The 19534-nt window shown below is 41.4% G+C and overlaps 1 pseudogene; it reads right to left on the bottom strand.

Moving 5' to 3' along the window:
* Positions 1-601: 601 nt before the first annotated feature.
* On the bottom strand, positions 602-19225 carry LOC123123965 (methyl-CpG-binding domain-containing protein 9-like; annotated as a pseudogene).
* Between the last annotated feature and the right edge of the window lie 309 nt (positions 19226-19534).

Below are 19534 nucleotides of genomic sequence, written 5' to 3'. Positions count from 1 at the left end.
AATCACAATCCAGCAAGCAGCAGCCGCCTCTCCTCTCCAATTGCAGCCCACCAGAGTACAATTTTTGAATCAACATCACTCCATGGCTGCTCCAATATACTCCACACAGTCGGTGAACCTCTCCTCTGCTTGCCTTTTTCTCTCCCTCGGCAGCGGTCACCCAACAGAGGCCCTCCTCCGACGATCTCCATCATCTGTTGTCCAACTCCTCACTTTATCCAGCATCCCCTATGCTCTCTTTTGTGCCTTCACTAACATCGCCTGTCGTTCCTCCTCTACGACGCCGCACCTGTCGACAACAAAATTCTCACCCCGTCACTGGTTCGTCTCAGAGGTCATCCTCTCTGGTTGTTGCTGCCGTTGCCAGTAGGGTCTCCTCCACACCGGAGCACACGGCCACCTGCCACCGTAGGGCACTGCTGCGAATCTGGAAACGCCTGCTCCATTGTTTGCTAGTAATAGTTTTGCAGATGTGTTGGCTAAAGCTGGATGTAGTTATAATGCAGCAGGTGTGTGGCTCCATTTAAATTTGTGGTGTTTGTAGCGTCATTGTACAATTTGTGGTGTTTCTTAATGTGATCCCGTAGCGTAGTAGCACGGGTATCTTACTAGTAGTATGGTAAATTTGACTTATTAAAATGGACGGTCAAGGTTGCACCCTTGCAGGAACACCAGAATCAAAGCTAGCTCTAAAGCCTCAAGGGACCACATAATAACCAAAGACTCTGTCTATACCATCTCTGTCTATCACCACAGCATCACATTGTTGCACATAACAAAGCAGAGCATCTAAGTTTGGAGTATACAATAGATCGAGCGGCGCAAATTACGACGCTGATTGTTCTGGCTCTTTCCCCTTTCCCCCCTTGTTCACAACCTTTGTACTGTCAGCCGGCGGCACGGTGTTAGGCTCCTTGGTGTACACGATAGAGTGGTCGAGAGTGTAGATCCTGAGAGCGAGCGAGGATGCAGTTGAGGTCTTGATAGCTACTGTGAAGGAGGACCAGTACCACCAATCATTCTTCAAGAACTCGGATTTTATCACTCTCTCCAACATGCTGGTCGCCAGTACCATCTGGAAGAGGCACAGAATAGTATAGATATGATTAATCAGTATTTATTTTGTATGGAGATGATGATGTTAGAGAGCCTTTAATATAATGGACAGGCACAAAAATAATAAACACTAGGCTATATATATATATATATTTTCTTTTTTTGTGTGGCACAAATTAAGGTGAACAAATAGATGATGAAGTCACCTCGGATATTGATTCTGCATGCTTCACAAAAGAACGCCATTAACGCCTTCTCATTTGTTTAGACTTTGAGGTTCTGAAAGCTTCCTCAGGCAACGCTGCTTCTATATCAAGCAAATTGATCTTCTGTTGCTTTAGGATATGGGAGTTTCTTCCTGTAACAGGTCTCAATGATGACTCCGGAACCAAGCCACCGTTAACAGCCAGCAATCTTGTTGGCATGTCTGTTGCAGAAGATGCCGCTTCCTCACAGGAAGTAGTATCAGTATCAGGGGCTGGCTCCTTAGTTTTTGACACATTTTCATCACAGGAAGTACTAGCTGCAGGACAATCTTGAGCAGAATTGGACCCCTCCTTCCCTAACTTTTGTACAGACATTGCCTGGCATTCCTCTAAGGAGCTGGAAACACAATCATCATTTGGGATGTCATCTTGCTTTTTGTTTTTATTCAGAATGACTGGAGGATCAATAAAAACTGCACGTGAAGGGACAAAAGACGGAACTCCGTTTGATCCAATGAGTCCAATATCCTTCACTATCTCCTTGTTTGAATCATTGGTGACAAATTTTCTGCAAATCTGTTCAAAGTCATATGGGCATGACTTGAGTTTTGTGGACTCAGTGGTGGAGCTAGGCTCAACCGAAGAATCCTTGCCCTTGTTTACATCTCCATTGCACTTTCCAGCATGATCTTCATACTCCATTGACGTGAAGTAAGTCTCATGACATGCTGTGCAGTGGTGTTGAGCAGGCCATATAGGCTCTAAGCAGTCGCAGCGGCATGTTTTCCCCAAAATTGCTGCAGCCTTGGTACTGGGAAGTTCCATAAGCTGCTGCTCGCTGCTGTTCGGCGACCCCTTGGATGATACTGGAGGATCACTGAGAACGAAATTACCCAGGTGATGAAGATGCCGCTGCCGCTGCCAGTACTGCTGGATACCACGTTTCAGCTCTTTCTCCCTTGGATCATATTCCCTTAGCCAGTCAACAATGCTACGGATTTCTTCATCCGATTCATAAACAACGACAGATGCAGAATTCCACCCTTTACAATCAGAAGTAGAGACCCATCAGCGACCAGTGAAGGACGTTTACCAGATCGTCCTAAAACCCAGTACAGTCGACCCAAGGAATCCTTTCCCAGAAAATCTCTTCTCAAGGATGCCATATTAAGCTCTGACTCTAGTGTGCCAATTGACTCCTGCACTTTTGAAATCTGGTCCGATAAAGTATCCATTTCACCATATGAATTCCTCATTTCCTCCTTATCTTTCAAATCCTTCAATTGAAAATTCAAAGCATAAAACTTCTTCTGGAGATCATTGAACTTATCTGGACATTTTTCTATATGTTCTCTTATCAGGACTGTGTTGAGCATTTCATCACAAAGAAATTTCAGCATATATATTCTCTGCATTTTGAAGATAAATGTTAGACAATGTAGATTGTCACTTTGTCCACTATGAAAATCAGCACACATAGAAATTATTAGGTATTCAGTAAGATAATTGAGAAAAGATGATTTGGCCAAGGTAAAATCATATAAAGGAGTACAGCGAAATGTGCAATACACAAAGAACTAAAACTTCCAAACACTAAACAATAGAGATATCTACTTGAAACATAGAAGAGAAAACCATACCTCTTGTGTGCTAAGCTCCCAGTACTCTTTTTCTGCCACTGCTGCAGCTAACTTAATAAGCATGTCATGATAGGGTCCTTTCCGTTGTGGTTTCAAATCCTGAATACCCTGGTCAAGATGTGATTTCTTTTGAGCTGACATGCACGATGGTTTGCCGTGAAATGCATGAGACTCTGCTCCTTTTCGCTGTCGTTTAAAATCCTGAGCACCCTGGTCAAGATGTGATCTCTCTGGCTTTAACTTGCACGATGGGCAGAACCAGTTTCCTCGTGGTATACGAGTTAGTGGTGGACTCAGGCAATAAGTATGGTACTCCGCGTCGCAGCCATCACACAAGAGAACAATGTGATCGTCTCTATCAATCCCACACACTTTGCAAATACCATACTCCCATGGAGCTTTAGGTAATTTGGTTGTTGCTGTCAGAATATCCTGTAGCTCCCCATGGATTTCTGAACCAGTATTCTCCCTAGACAGGTAGCAATCAAATTTCTGAACAAGGTCGAGCACCTGCACAGAAAGCCAAAAGGTTTACTAAAATCATTGGTAATATAACTTAGTAAACAGAAAATTTAACAGTAAGCTAATATATACTCAAATCAGCATAGTAAACTACAATACAGAAAGGGATAACACACCTCTGTCTTATGCAATTCAACACTCTTAGAGAATTCCAGAACCATTTTCACTATATCTATTCGATCTGCACATGCAGTGTGCAGATTACGGATTACCTGCAGGTAGACACATAGCAGATCAGCAAATTTTATAGTTTGTGCACAAACTAATACTGTCAGCTTGATTTTCTAGTTTCGGCACACTGTCTATTATAACTCCTTTGCTGATCAACAGTTAGCACAAGCTAACGCAACAGGAGTATTTGCAGGCACATGAAGCCATCCATGGAAAATCTGAGAAAATATCCCACATGCGTGACCATGGCATAATACAAAAAGGGTGTTAAAGAAAAACGTACCTCTTGCACATCCTCAAAAAAGTTCTCCCAAGATCCACAATAAGCTCCCATAGCCAACCTTATGTCAATTGTGCGGAAGTCCAAAGGGCGTGGCACCACACCAGAAAATCCAAGGATGCCTTCATCCTCATATATATACTCATTAGAGTTCACTATAATACTTCCAAGCAGATTCCCCAAAAGCTTATATTGATCTGAGGAAATGGCACGGCGCAGAGCAATACGACACTTCTTCAAGATGATCTCTGAGATGGAAATAGTTTTCCTTTCATTTCTTGGGTTTACACGGCATGCCTCTGACAACACAGATAAAACAGCTTTCTGCAACAAGAAAAAAAATAATCTTTTAGTGTATTTTCCACATAGTCCCCTAGTCACAAGGGTCCTCAAATTAAGCTTGGCCGTGCTATGGCAAAGAATAAGTCAAATACAACAGAATAAGTCAAATACAACATAAGCTTGGCCGTGCACTGACTCCTCTTCTCGCAGCTATATAGTGTATAGTAAAACTTTGGTTAAAATGCGATGCTGACAGCAAGTTCATATTAACCAAAGTTTTCTGCTCAGGCTATATAATCAAAAACATGTAAATACTGTCATCCTTTTAAAGGGATACAATACTTCATCTCGTAAAATAGTAAAACAAAAGAAGTGTTAGGGGAACTAGAAAATGGAATTTATGCATTCGTATTTCCGGCTAAGGGCAAAATACATGAGGAGTTCTAACCTAGAGCGCAACCCACACAACAAATGGTACTAAAACATAAACTAATACAAACTCATACTTTTATTTTTGCAACTCATTACTCTTTACGACAAAAACACCATAAGTATTGCAGCTCGATCTATCAATAAAAAGGTTTTTATAAGGGCCTGAGAGCAGGTCAAAGCCAGAAAAAAGGAAATTAAACGCGGTCTGGAACAGCAATAATACAATGACTTCAGCCTGCAGGAGCATTACTAACCTTGGTTCGTCCAGATGCATTAGCCTTGTAGACCTCTTTACTTATCGAATGTTCCAAAATTTTCCTTGCCCATTCTGGTGGTTTTCGGTCCAAAGCTTGATAAACACAATTTCTAATTCTCGTTCCCACATTTGTCGGTAATTTTCTCACAGGCTCTAGTGCTTCTGCCCAATCTGGAAATGTTCTGTTATCAGCAATAGGCACCTCAGCAGAATACTTGTAATCCATCATATAAACCTTGTTTCCTTCAGTTGATAGAGAGCTGCATATCAAATTCTCCGCCTCCAGAAGCAGCTGAAAATACAATACAATAAGTACAGTGCAGCAAAAATACACATAAAATTTACAATCGTCTAAAATAAGAGCACAGGAAATTTATAATATCTCTTAGTGGGGGAACAAAAAACTATAGATAAATCATACAACAAACGTAACACAGCATCCTTATAAATTATATTTGATATTTTCAAAATATCACACAGCTGGACAAGGAATCAATGTAGTCAAGATATCTTGTCTCCACAGATAAGATTTAACAACAAAATTCCTGCAAACTGGTGGAAAAGCTCTGAATAAAATCATAGAAAGAAACAAACTGGTGGAAAATCTTGTCTCACAGTCTCTTAACTGATTATATTCTCCTTGCTAGGATTGTACATACCTCTTTTTATTATTACTGTAAAATACATATATATATACAGAGTAATGGTATTCCCTGTTGTTTTACCCTAAAAAACAGAAAGCAAGACTGATGGTGACAGGTAACCCAAAAAAACAAGGTTTTTTCCTAAGCAGGATAAAACATGGATATGTCTTATGTCCCTCATAGAAACAACATAGAAACATACTATTATGAAGAGTTAATGTGTATAATATAATTGTACAGGGTTGCAATCAAAGCAATAATAATATTAATAAATAGAAATAAGAAGTAGAAGAAGAATCTAAAAACAGATAGCAAATACTACAGCTCATGTCTGATTGAAGAAGGAAAGGAAGAACGATCCAAATGAATCACAAGGTTCAGCTAATTGTAGAAGTAAAATGCTTACACGGGCATCCTTCTCCATGCCGGCAACCCCAGGTACTGCTCCGCACAGGATGCCACCATCACCGTGTGGGCAGCGGAATAACTTCACCCTTTCTTGACTGGAAATATCAGACACATCCATGCACCCATTTATGGAAGAAATAGCTAACATATACCTTCTAGCCAACTCTGGCCAAGTCAACTTGTTAGCAGTTAGCATATCAAAGTTAAATTCCTTTGTTGAAATAAGGCTCTCAGTGTCCTTCTTTCTTCCGCGCCTGGGTTTTGATTCTTTGGGGTCAATGTTCAGCTTTGATAATACCTCACCAAAAAGAACCTTAATGAGTGCAAGATGAACGCCGGGCAATATTGTACCAGTGCACCTCCCAAGTGTCTGGGCTGCCAATTTATCTAGACGAGCTTCCTTCATAGAGGAAGTTTCAACAGGAATAAATACAGACACAATCTCTTCATTATTAGAGAGACCAGACTCACTATTTGAATGTGATGTAGAAGCATTTGCAGGGGAATTCATTGGTGAAGAGTAATCCCTACAATCCTGAATGCCCTTTGACAGTGTTTCTTTCTGACTTGCACAAATTGGCCATGGGTCAGCAAGTTCATCTTCTAATTGTTCATATGAAGGCACTTCTTTGAGATCAATGATTTCAGCAAAGCGCCCCAAGAACTCCCATATCTGCAAGAAAATTTCAATGAGAAGATGGATGCAAGAATAAAAAGGAAATGCACAACTTTGTAAAGATGTGTTTCTCAAATAGCAGAAACAGTGACAAATATGTGAAGAGCTACCTGGAAAACATCTGCTGCCGATTCTGGTTGAAGCTTATGGCTAATAGGACGTCCCGGAGGTAGCTTGCGGATGCTAGAACCGCTGGGCTGAGCAGGATCGTGTAGCCCAGTCACCCCACCATGTCTACCATATGGCGTATCTACATTACTTTGACCATCTTTATGCACAGATGAAAGTAAACCACTTGCAACTGTTACAGAAGAACGAAATTCTGCCCTATTGCACAAGAACTGGTAGTTTGTGCAAGATCTGGATCTAGGAAGAGACTCCACAATTTCTTGAACAAATTCCAAATCAAGCCCAATTCTATCATGGCATAACCAATTCTTCAGTAATGTATAAGTAGATTCCACATCATTCTTCTTTTCTGTAACTCGTGGTATACTGGGGCCATTGGATGAGCAAAATCTAGTTAAGGGAGCGTAAGGACCATCAAAGTTCTGACATCCACTCCCCTTGTTTAATAAATGATTTTCGCTGCTGTGTGTGCATGAGAATACCAGATGCCCATGTTCCTTATACATTTTTTCACATGCTTCCACCATAGCAGAAGAAATCATCCCCCATACTGAAGAGGGCGATGTTCCCTCAAATGTAAACTCACCAATTTGGTCATTAATATTGGCTTCTTTACCTGGTGGAACATTCTCAGAATTTGATGGTAGTATTTGTGACATCATATTTGAGCTCTGTACATCATTGCAGCACGAAGAAGTCCTTTGATCCTCCATATCACTGGTAAAAATTGATAAGAAATCTTGACTGGTCTCAGAGGGAGTATCCACCATCATATAAATATCACCATCCATATCATTAGCAGTATCTCCAATAAAACTGCTACTTTCCTTTGTTGCAACGGCCTTTCTTGCACCATTCTGAGAGAGAATAGTCGAGGCTTCTGGAAGGGGGAACACTGAACATGGTAACCTTCTGACCTTAAACAGAGGCGCAAAACTCCCTCCATCACACACCTCACACTCAAATAGTGAACCAGTGACTCTATCATGCCAGTAAGATGTAAAACCCACCGGCCATATCTGGTGGCAATTGTGGTAGCTTGCATGTTTATCGATTTCTCCCAAGTTAGTTATGAAGAAATCTTGATATTGAACAGGTAGGCCAACCTAGAGTAACAACACAACAAAGCAGTGTTATCAAAATCACCACCAAAGTGAATGTAAGATAAGAGAACATCTAAAAAACAAAGGCTGTACCAGTAGGAAACAATAACATCTAAAATGGACACGGGATGAAGAAACAGAATCTGAAACAGGTAATGAGATACTCACACTGTGATGATGTTGTTGACGGTTGCAATTTTCTGCAAGAAATTTTGGAGGCTTTGGTGGATTTCTTTCTTCTGCAGGACTCGGGGTTTTTTCTTTCATAAAAAATGATGGCTCCTTAAATGTGCTGGAACTTCCAAACTCGTGCTTCTCAGAAAACCTGGGAAATGCTGATGTTTGTGGTAAATCTCTTCTCCTGCCGCGTGTATGATTTGACCTCTGGTCTATGTTTCCATCAGCAATGAAACTTTGATCCACAGGAGGAAATTGTTGTCTCATGCTAAAACAATGTGGAAGACTAAATGCTGGCATAAAGTGATTCCCATCTGCAACATGATAGACAGAAGTAGATTATTATAAGATGCACCACAAATGATGGTCAATAGTTACATTAGAGACCAGTCAACTATAGCATCAAAACGGTAGCATGACCCATAGTTTTTTGGAACTGGAATTAAATTCCCCTTTATGGATAAACACATACCACGCCTTAGTGGCCACACATGCACTGAACATGGGGCAAGCAGAAGTTTATCTTGATGGTGTTAGCACTGCAAATTGTTATCTAAAAAGTTACAGTGCATAAAAGATTAAAAGGTGTGGAATCCTTACCAAAAGGAGTTGTATTATTCAACTGCAGCCCCTCAAAATGTGGAGTAGCCAATTCAGTCAAATGAGCTCCATCAGCAACACTTACTCTGCGAGGAGGACCAAAACAAAATATTAACTCTCTTGTGATGATAAAGTCTGTACAACAAAGGTTATTAGAAAACTTCCTATAACATTTCTGATATTATTATTTCAGACCACCCCAAAACAGTCCAATTTATAAAGTTTATCGCTAAATAGCTGCCACAAGTTACTTGTAGCTTCACTTTTCTTTGCAAAAAGCAGAATTTCAACAAACCAGAAGGTTTTTACTTCGAACAGATCTTTCAAGAGTAGTCAAAACAATAACCACTTGACAATTAAACAGCGAGCATCATGTACAATAATGAAAGCACTGCTCTGTAACACAAAGAACCAGCTATAGAAAATGCAAGCACACTTTCAGCGCTTATTCTCTTCAGCATAGCACATAAAAGTAGTCTAAAACAATGAAAGGACAATAATGATCTATTCAACTGCTATGGTTATAAGCTTCTTAACACACTGATATGCAAAGACAACTCGATTAGGAAAATTGAACTCCATAATAATCACTAAAGGTACAGAATAACAATCATCAACATAACTAAACATTGTACAGAATGACGGTGGACTGAAAATAGAAATAGTTAGCTTCAAATCATGTTTGATTTTGAAGTTATACTGCAGTTACGTAGTCCGCTGCAGCAGTTTCACAACTGTCATGTGGATTTAAGAAGATCAAAAGATCTTCTAAAGGAAACATTGAACACTGGGGCAACTTTGTCCGTGAACTCAAGAGAAAGGTTCACCAAATAATATGTGACTAGAATTTTACCATCAAAATAGACCAAACAAGGTGGGGAAATTGTACAGAATCTATGCATGTACCAGTACTAATAGCCAGGAATAAATAAAGCAAACTTTGATGTTTGTTAGCGACTTCAGTGTAGGCATGGTCTGATGCAGGTATAACACTTAACAAAATTCCAAAAGTTCAAAATTCTAGAACTCAGAGCCCTCCGCACCCCCTCCCCCTCCCCATACACCTCCTCCAAGGAGAAAGACATGTCTGTATATATAAAATAAAATAAAGTAGAACAATTTGGTATAGGGACACCTGGTTGAGCGATTTTTGTAAGTACATAAGCCATTCTCTTTATGTGGATCTAAATGTGATATCAAAATAAGTAGACAAGAAATTGCACAACAGGGCATGTGTGAGGGTTGATGATCAAAAGCATAGAACGTTACTTTCCGAACGACTTCTTTCTCTATAAATTTAGTGTGAAATATATCTTTTCAAAATATAAGAACCAAGCAATCTGACACGTGACCATGATCCAGTCTTGAAAGGAGACCATCCTTTCAATATTTATGGAATAACACAACCAGAATAGTAAAGGACTAAAACCATAACATCAGTGCACTCTAACCTACACTTCAGGTCAGGTCAGAATCACTAAGCAGTGCATGTTTTCACAAATGCTTGCATAATCTTATATGATGTATATGATATTGAAATGCTTTAATAATGGAAAGGCATCATTTGCTAACAGTTGGGTAAAATGCGTATGAACTGATCAGGAAAATTTGCAGCCATGTGAGAGTTGTCATGTTAAAAGAAGAATAGGATAGATTATTAGTGGGTTTTCAATACATAACTTGGTTAATGGATGCCCCTTCTACCTTAACAGAAATATGTTTCATAATTTATGCCTGCCTATTTTTTTTACTTTTATTCAACATCTTTATTCCTCACTAAGTATGTGCACATGGTTGTAATATTCCAAGATTATAAAATACACAGGGGCAGACCCCAGGATTAACAAGCCTGGCAGGAAACTCAACAGTTTTCAGTGAGAAAGGAAATCATGGTAATATCAGATCCAAAAGAAATTTCCATACTAGTATTTGAAATCTGAATTCATAATGCAAAACATCCTTCAGGAGCTAAAGTTTTGTTATCAAAGTGCATGCTCCAATTTGACAATAAAAACAGTCACGAAAATTTCATAGTACCACCAAGCTGCATGTTCTTCAGAAATCCTGAAATTGTGACCCCGGCGGAGTCACGTTACATTTGGTGCCCATGCTAGCACTCAAATTTGCCCCCCCCCCCCCCACACACACACCAGAATTGAGGAAAGCATGACTGCAATAGGCTGAGGAACATCAGAGAGCATGGCGTGGTCCATGCAATTGATGTTCGCCAATTCATATTAGGAACTACTTTGGAGAGATACTGCATTATACACTTCTCCACAAGAATTAAACAGCAGAAAAAAGCAAAGCCGGTCATGTAGAGAGCCCAATTTTACTGGATGCCCAACTCCATCCCCACAGAACTCTCTGGGCACAGGACTGGAAACAGGAAGGATACTATCCAAGCGATCCAAAGTCAGATCCAGTAGTGAGCCATTCAAGAAGGCATTTCAATATCCAGCAGAATCCAGTGTAGTATGATTTTTTCACCCCAGAACAAATTCGGATCCAGAAAAGGCAGTTTCTATAGTGAGAATTCATAAAGTTGACCCTCTATTGAATGGTCAGCCAAAAATGACCATAGTCCAATGAAAAAAAATAGCGCGCTACAAGATTTAGCACCGCCCTTCTCCAGATTATAGCGTGCTATATTTGAAAACGGCATTTTGCATAAAAAATGATAAATATATCCCAAAAATTTCAAATATGAGGCACAATATATTTGACTGGAAGCACAAAGTCAGCCAGTGCTAGCGATCCAATTTTAAACTGAAGTTTGACCCCCCCCCTCTCTTCCCTACTTCCTCTACATCCCCTACAGATCGGAAGCGACCACGACACCCGCTTGATTCGTCGAGTTGGCAGCCAAGCCCAGCCTAGGATTCATTGGCCCCGACGTCCCTGCACCGCGTGCTCCCCATCTCCTCCACGGCCACACCCCCTCGTCTCCAACCCCAAGAAATGGCTGCAGCAGCGGATAGGAGCAGAAAGAGGAGGAGGAGCATGCCCATGAGCAACCAACAACATGCAGGAGGAGCTCAGCGAGGTGGAAAAGTGGAAGCAGTAGAGGAAAGTGTTACCTGGTGGCTGACTGGCGTGGCTGACATAACCCCTTCCCGTGTTGGCTGGAGTCGAGTTGGAGATAGCTGCCGCCGTAGCCCCTCATGAGAAGACGCTGCCGCCGTCGCTCAAAGCTCGGGTGGGAACTGGGAAGGGGGAATGCGAACTAGGGTATTATTGCCTCGTTGGTTAGGTCTGACACTAAGAATGAGAGGGGTATGGGCTGTCACCAGCCAAGGGGTGTTTTTGGGCGCTGGGTTGTTGTTTTCTATGTTTCAGATTTTTGTATGACGCTACAACGCTATAACACTACAACTTTTAGCGCAGAAATAGCGCGCTATTATGCGATTAGCACCGTAGATGCCAAATTTTGCATTGTTCCTTGCCACAATACCATAATGCCGGCTATGACTCTCTTTAGATGAGAATCATCTTCTCCGTTGAGCATCAACGTTTGGCGAGGGCTTTCGAGGTGGAGAAAGAGAGGGAGGACTTGGGCTACCACGCCACCAACCGAGGGTAACAACAGTGCCACTAATAATGATGGAAGGGCCTCCCACTGTTCCAACATCCTACTTTGCCACCATTGAATGTAGTCAACCTTCACTTCTAGCCATCAAACAAATTGTACATGGATCAATATTGTGGCGTCGTCGATAACCTAACTTGGAAAGATATTAGTCTACAAAACATAGAAAAGATAATTAGGCAGCTAACCAAGGATCCCTCAATCCTAGGGGTTGGTTGCAGTTGATGACATGAGATGGAAGGTGGAAAAAAGTGCAGGATCATGAGAATTCACCGAGAAACCAGTAGTAGTGACTAGTGAGGCGAAACGCTCACACCAAGCACAAGGGGCTTGCTTAAAGCCATAAAGAGAGCGACGAAGATGACATACCATGCCGTCAAGAACAGAATACACTGGTGGTGGTTGTATACAGACCTCACACAACTCACTGTTCATTAGCATTCTTGACATCAAGTTGAGAGACAAACTAGTGGCGAACAGAAGCCATGACAAGGGTGCGAACTGTGGTCATGTGGGACACATGAGCAAATGTCTCGCCATAGTCATGACCAAGCTCATGACGATAGCCACGGGCAATAAGACGAGCCTTGATCTCGCCGCCGCCGCTAGGAGCACTTCCTTCCGCCACCATCCTCTGACGGGTCCCCTCCATCGACGACCTTGGTCGTTGGTTGTGAGGGGGTCAACGGATTCACACATGTGGAACATTTTAGCCATTAGTAGCTTAGGTTTTGGGATATTCATCATCTTGGCTTCAGCGAAGGCGATGGCTGTGTTGAAAAAAGATTCTTCAGATCCTACCCCGACGAGGGAAGGTTCTATGGTTGGGGATGGATTTGGAAACTAGTCTATTCAAGCAAGGATGGTGCGGCGTCGGCAGCATCCTTGTGGTGGACATGCGCCCTCGAGCTCTGCCATTGCGACGACGTCTGCTCCAGCGTCGGCGCAAAGCTTGAAAGGTAGTCCAGGAGCAGATGCAGATTGTGGTTTGCATCGGCGGCATCGGGAGATGGTGAATCATGTGCTGGGTCCGTTGTTCGTGGATGAAAGATACCTCCTATGACGTCTTAGTCATGTGGGGGTGCCAGATTTTGAGTTCGATGGCATGTCCAGTGTGTTATCCCAGTTTGATTCGTTCAACCTTGGAGGTCCGCAAAGCTGCATATCAGCGACGGAGCTGTGTCAAGCTTGGGTGTGGAGGTGATCTGTCATGTTTTTCTTTGGTGGCTGCTGTGGTGGTGCCAGAGGCCGATGATGGGCGTTGGTGTCAAGCTCTGAGGATTATTCGGTCTTGTCTGTATTTTTACTGCTTGGTTGATGTTCCTTTGTGCAAAGGCTATCGTTTTGCTGTCTTTTCAGTTTTGTCAAGTCGGTATGTGCGTGGCTTGTACTATGATCTTTATGATATAAATGAGACATGTAAGATTGAGAGGAACTCGAGTAGAGAATCCAGAAAGTAAGATCATGAGGGAGACGAGTTGCGGCTTTCGGAGTAAAACTCCCTAAACCTAACTTATGGCGCCATGTGAGGAAATATGTAACTTGTATTTCCATGAGGCTATAGCTTGTGGCCCCATAATGCAACAGAACTAAGCGATGATATTGTGGTTACCCACATGTGAGGGGAATGTGATTTGTATAATCACCGAACTGAACCATTTCAAAATCCAATGTATAGATAGGATATGGTAAGAGATTTTTTACATGTATAAACTATCCGCTTTGACTCCGAACCCGAGACACTAGATATATTATTCATAATATCCCATGGTATTAGGATTATTGAGTTTTTAGCGAGATTATCCAACCCTCTTAAATAGGATAATCCGACTTCTATAGAACTTTAGTAAAAAAACTTGTCATACAGATGGTACTTATTTATGACATGGTGTGGTTGACTCCTAGTGTTTTACTTGTGGAAGTTTACCGCCTTCTAGAGTTTATTATGTGCTTCTAGTTGTTATATACCACATTGTAGTTCTATATGCCCTTTACTCTTGTAATTTTGTCTGGCATTTAAATACTCTTCTCATGTGTGTATTACCCGTTTACTTGTGTCTATTCTCGGAATGAGGCATTACGCTACCTTGCCAAGTCTAGCTCCGACATCATCTGTATTTCTATCTGCATCCTAGTGTTATCCTCTCTGCTTCTGAATCCAATAAAATAATGTGGAATAGGGTACTGCAAGTCTACCCTCGTGTGATAAGTATCCGATCAAATCCACTGCACTTGCAGGCTACATGGCATGGATCATGCTCCACGTCGCGCGATAACGAGTAACACCCTAAGGTGTGAAGAAGTTAATTATGAAATCATATCATACTTCCTATTCTTTGGCGAAGGCACCAATAGTAAAAAACTAGGATCGAATGACATAATGTGGGCAAGGGTGTCCAGTTGTCTGGCAGGGTGGCATCACGACATCAGACAATCTCGTCCATTGCTCCTTTACCATGGCCAATGTTTCCACCACAACCTCCTATATGGTCATGACATCTTCTAGAAGATTTGGTGTTCTCGAAGGTGTCCTAGATGAGTATGGTCTTGTTGGCCGTCAACTTGCCCCAAGGAGACTTGATGGCAAAATCTATGGTGAGCACAAGGAAATTATGTATTTCGTTCACGGCATGGTAAATGATATACAGAGGAAGTTGCGTGGTTGTGCCTTGAATAGGACGAGGCACAAGTCAAGAGAAGAGAATGTATCCTTGGGAGATAATTTTACTTCATCGTTTATTGTTTTCCTCTCAAGCATAGGTCTTCTGCATACGTAGGAAAGGCCTCTTAGCAAGTTCACCATGAAGATATTGGTAAATAGGAAAATTTTCAATCCAGAGAATATGGCAAAAATGTGATCATGAGCAAACCGAGTATACCCTCAAGCCCGTGGATTCCCATAGATCTTGCAATATGGGAGTCCTTTGGGATCTAGGTCGCCGACTCACTATATGAGGTTACTTAATGACATGGGTCACATGATGTCTCTTCCTTAGTTCATATCCCCTACATGGCTTAAGGTAACTCCCTTTTTGTGGTGAAATCATCACATATGGGTTTACACATATGCCATTTGATACATAGGGGATACCATGGCATTCCTCTCCGAGAATCACCATCGTTCTGTTGTGTAGAAGGTCTCACTCAGTCGTCTATGAAGATGCACTGAATTCTGTGATGGCTAAACTCACAAAATACATGTGACACTGGCGATCAAATATTAGCAGTGTTAAACCTTGAGAGTTTGTTACTCTAAGCCTTGAGAAAGTACCTAATAGCTCTTTAATGTTCAGACACAACATTGATTCCAATTTCACATCAGAACTATGTTTACAGTTGGTCGAACGGCGGAAAAAAGATCGGTTAACATCTCAAATCAAATCGTTATAAGGAGTTAGACCAAATGACCATCTACAAGTAAGGTGTCAGAAAGACTTCCCGTGTTAATGGAAAATAATGAAAATTGTTAAAACTAGCAATAGCAGCCGCAAGTACAAACATGGTGTCGACAATTTTTGAGTCACTGCAATGGTCGCGGACTGCATATATAGAAGGTCATAGATTAATGCCAAAAGGGCAATGTTACATTGGCGAGAACAAGTCATAGTCGAGAGAAGAGATTGGAATTAGGCCATGCTCGATCCAATTAGGATGGGCCATAGGGAAGAAAGAAATGGAAAGGATTCAATGCAGTTGGTCAAATAAGGAAGGGTTGTGACAAATCAAGGAAATTACTGTCTAAAGGAGACAAGAAAACTGAAAAGATTTGTGTGGCTCTGGATGAAGTTGAAGAGAAATAAAAGAACTTGATGGAGTAACAAATAACCATGGACATGCCAAACTAAAAGACCCTTTAGAGATCTAGCCAAAGAATGGGTAACGAGGTCGAGGGGTCAAGGACGGCAATATTAAATTTGATGAGTAAGAGGCACCGAAATAGATTGCCATGGCGATTGAGGTTAGGCACAGATGCTAGCAGAAAGACGCAATACATGTTTGTTTGATGTCCCATACATTGTAGTGCACAAGAGGTTAGGGATACTATTCACAATGTTGTTCCTCACAACAAATTCTAATCATAACTACAACACAGACACAATTCAATCTTGTAAAAGATTTCTGGGTAATGTAAATACAAAAGAACTAGTTCTATGGGTAGGTGGTTCCAGAGGTACACGAATGTATTCATACATCGACCATGTCAGCACTCTGCCCACCATCTTTTTGTCTCTCTTACCATACATCAGCAAGCCTATGCCATCATTCACATTTGGTAGTGTCAACACTAACTACTGCTATTGGTGGCACTAGATTCTTCCTACTAAGCTTGACCCACGGGCCTGACAAACATGTCGAAACCATTCTTCCTCATGGGTGGCACCACTGGTGGAGAGCCACGACGAAGCCCAATTGTGGTGCCGGTGTTGGAACAACCGTCGACCATGGGTTTCCTTATCAAGCGAAATCTTTACACGATGATGAAGACACACATTGTAATGGTGGAGGAAGGTTTGTCAACAAGAGTGGTGGTACAAGCATTCGACCACAAGTCACTATACTTGATCTCTCTCCATGATGGGCCTTTCATAGAAGTTGTATGCATAATATTGTGCTCACATGTCCCTTGTACATGAGATGGACGTGATGAAATCCTAGCCGTTGGATGAATCATCCACCATTTCAATCTCCGCAATCGATTTAGCCTTAGGAAGTAATGATCAATATCTCGCTAGGAGTCTAGGTGCCTTCTTTGTTAGGCTTGTGTTTGGTCGTGGTGGCCCCATGGTGGTCTTCCAACTCCATCCTCGCCCTAGTGTGACCATCGTGATCTACCTCATAGAGCTAGTGATTCTCAATGCTCGTTAATTTGGGCTTTGCGCCTTCTCTACGAGTTGTATGTCCTGGCAACAGTTTGGCAGCCTGCCTTGCAAGGGGTTTTCGGTCATATTAGGTTCTCACCACTTGAGCTAGGCAACTCATGTGGTTGTGCAAAACCTATAAGGTTGGCTTGGCTTGTGCGGGTTTGATCTTTTGTGGTTTCGTCACCGAAGACATGGAGAAACATCAGACATTAGATCAAAAGGACATTGATGTAATTTTTGGTTTTATCATGGATCTTCTTTGTTTGTGGCATTCCAGTTGTTCCGGTCCATTGTACTATTGTTAATCAATCAATAAAGCTAGCCCATTGTTCTGATGGAATCCCCATCTACCATTCCCTCTAGATTAATTTCCATCCGCAGCTCGGCAGCCAGACACCTTCGTCGCCGATGCTTCATTTCCTTCTACTCTACTACTAGTGATCCATTCTCCAATTAATCACACCAATCCAAATCATCTTCTCTTGTGAACCCAGTAGATTCATTAATTTACTGGAACATACTAGGAGATACCTAACCGCAAACTTAATGGACCGAAAGAGAACCCACAAAAGAGTTCATGATACACATTAAAGAGAACTAGTTCAAATTTCCACACTAGAATTTTGGATAAAGAAAATGCGAGACAGCAATATCACGCAACAATGCAAGAGAAATCAATAAGATACCTTCACATTGAAAGAAAACAAGAACAGCTACAAATTTCTCTCCTACAGATTGCAAGTCATGGTGATTTTAAAATTCCCTAAGGCTGAACTGCATGTACCTGTCAAGACCCAAACATGCAGGTGTCCTACTTCAATAAACTAGTAACACAAATCAAATTAGCGCCACAACTAGAACAAAATAAAATTATCATTGCGCGTGCCCTAACTGCGTGAAAGGGTGACAACATTAAATTAGCTGCAATACCTCATATACCATGTTCTTTGTAGTAAATCAGGGGGAAACATGTAACAACCACAAATGACTACAGTGTAATATCTAAGTTTAGTAGCCACTGCTACCATGCCGCACTAATGCTTTAGAAAGCCATTGCTACCAGTTGCTAATTATAGCATTTATTTTAAACCAAGTCATTTAGGTCTCAGTGTTATCAACAGTCAAGCAAAGCAGAAAAATCCAAAGAATATACCAGATTCGTATGCTATGTTGATAGCAAGTGCATCTGTGTAATCATAACAAGTAGCAAACCAAACATCACGTCACGTTCTCGATAGGACTCACCATTAGTACTACTGGCGTTTCATGAAGAACAATCTACCTACTTCTTAGAGCTAGTATATATAAACTTCACTGATCAAAATAAGATCTAAAATCATAAGGAGATTATCAAGAGGGAGCAGAGATAACTGCCTGGTGATGTCTCAACTCAAAAGTTCTGATTTTCTATTGGATTAAATTTATCTCGACAACTATTAAACTCATCAATCGGTATGGTGCTATCATCTGGGTGAACTATGTAGCTATAGTAAATAATGTCATAAATCATCTCTCATCTCCCAAAACTAAAAGACACATCTAACTTTTTCTCTGGGTCTGTCTAGTTATTGCATATCTAAGTGATTCAATCAAACATAAAAAGAAGAAGAAAAAAAGAAAATACCCACATGAATCTCCATGAAAATCATTGACATAGGATTTAGATGTGCAATACTTAGGGCACATCTAGATGTGCTTTAGCAAAACCAGCGATAAAAGGAAGACACATCTAATTTGTAAATTAATCAATTGTTCTGCGTCGTAAGTCGGCCTGTTAATTAGACTATAGGTAATGCACAAATCTACCAGAAAAATAACTGCGCGGTATACCTTCAGACTCGATTGCTAGTGGAATAAATCAAGTGATCGCCGGGCTCGGGTACTCGATGGCGCATCAATGGGTACCGCGCAGGAGGATCTACACGGGCTGAGACGGCGGGACTCGCTGCCATGGTGTACGTTCTGTGGCGTCTGGCGATCGACTAGCGCGGCGGCAGGCGCAGAATCGATCTGAAGTTCTGAACTGGCGATGGTAGGCTTTTTTTTTCGAGAAACCGGCGAGGGTAGGCTAGGTCAACTCACGGTGCTGGCCTAAAAATAAGACATGGGCCTGTTTTGGGCTTGGGTATACAGGCTACAGCGCAAACTGGAGAGGTTGGTTAACTTTGTTGGGCTACAACTACTCCATTAGCATCCCCTCAAAAAAACAATTCCCAAAAAAAAAAAAACTACTCCAATAGCATAGTATATAATTCTCCAGTATATTGTTCTAAAATAAAACTTCCCCGGTATATATACCAGCCAGTGCAATAAACTAATAACACAAATCTTTTTTCTTCGAAATACCACAAATCAAATTAGTGCCACAACTAGAACAAAATAAAATTATCATTGTGCATGCCCTCAGTGAAAGAGTGGCAGCAGCAAATTAGCTGCAGGACCAAATTAGGGAGAAACATACATGCATGCTGCACTCTTACTACTAAATGCTTTAGAAAGCC

This window comes from Triticum aestivum, chromosome 5D, assembly GCF_018294505.1.
Source record: "Triticum aestivum cultivar Chinese Spring chromosome 5D, IWGSC CS RefSeq v2.1, whole genome shotgun sequence".
Taxonomy (NCBI): Eukaryota; Viridiplantae; Streptophyta; class Magnoliopsida; order Poales; family Poaceae; genus Triticum; species Triticum aestivum.
The sequence above is the reverse complement of the archived record's forward strand: the minus strand, read 5'-3'. Positions and strand labels throughout refer to the sequence as shown.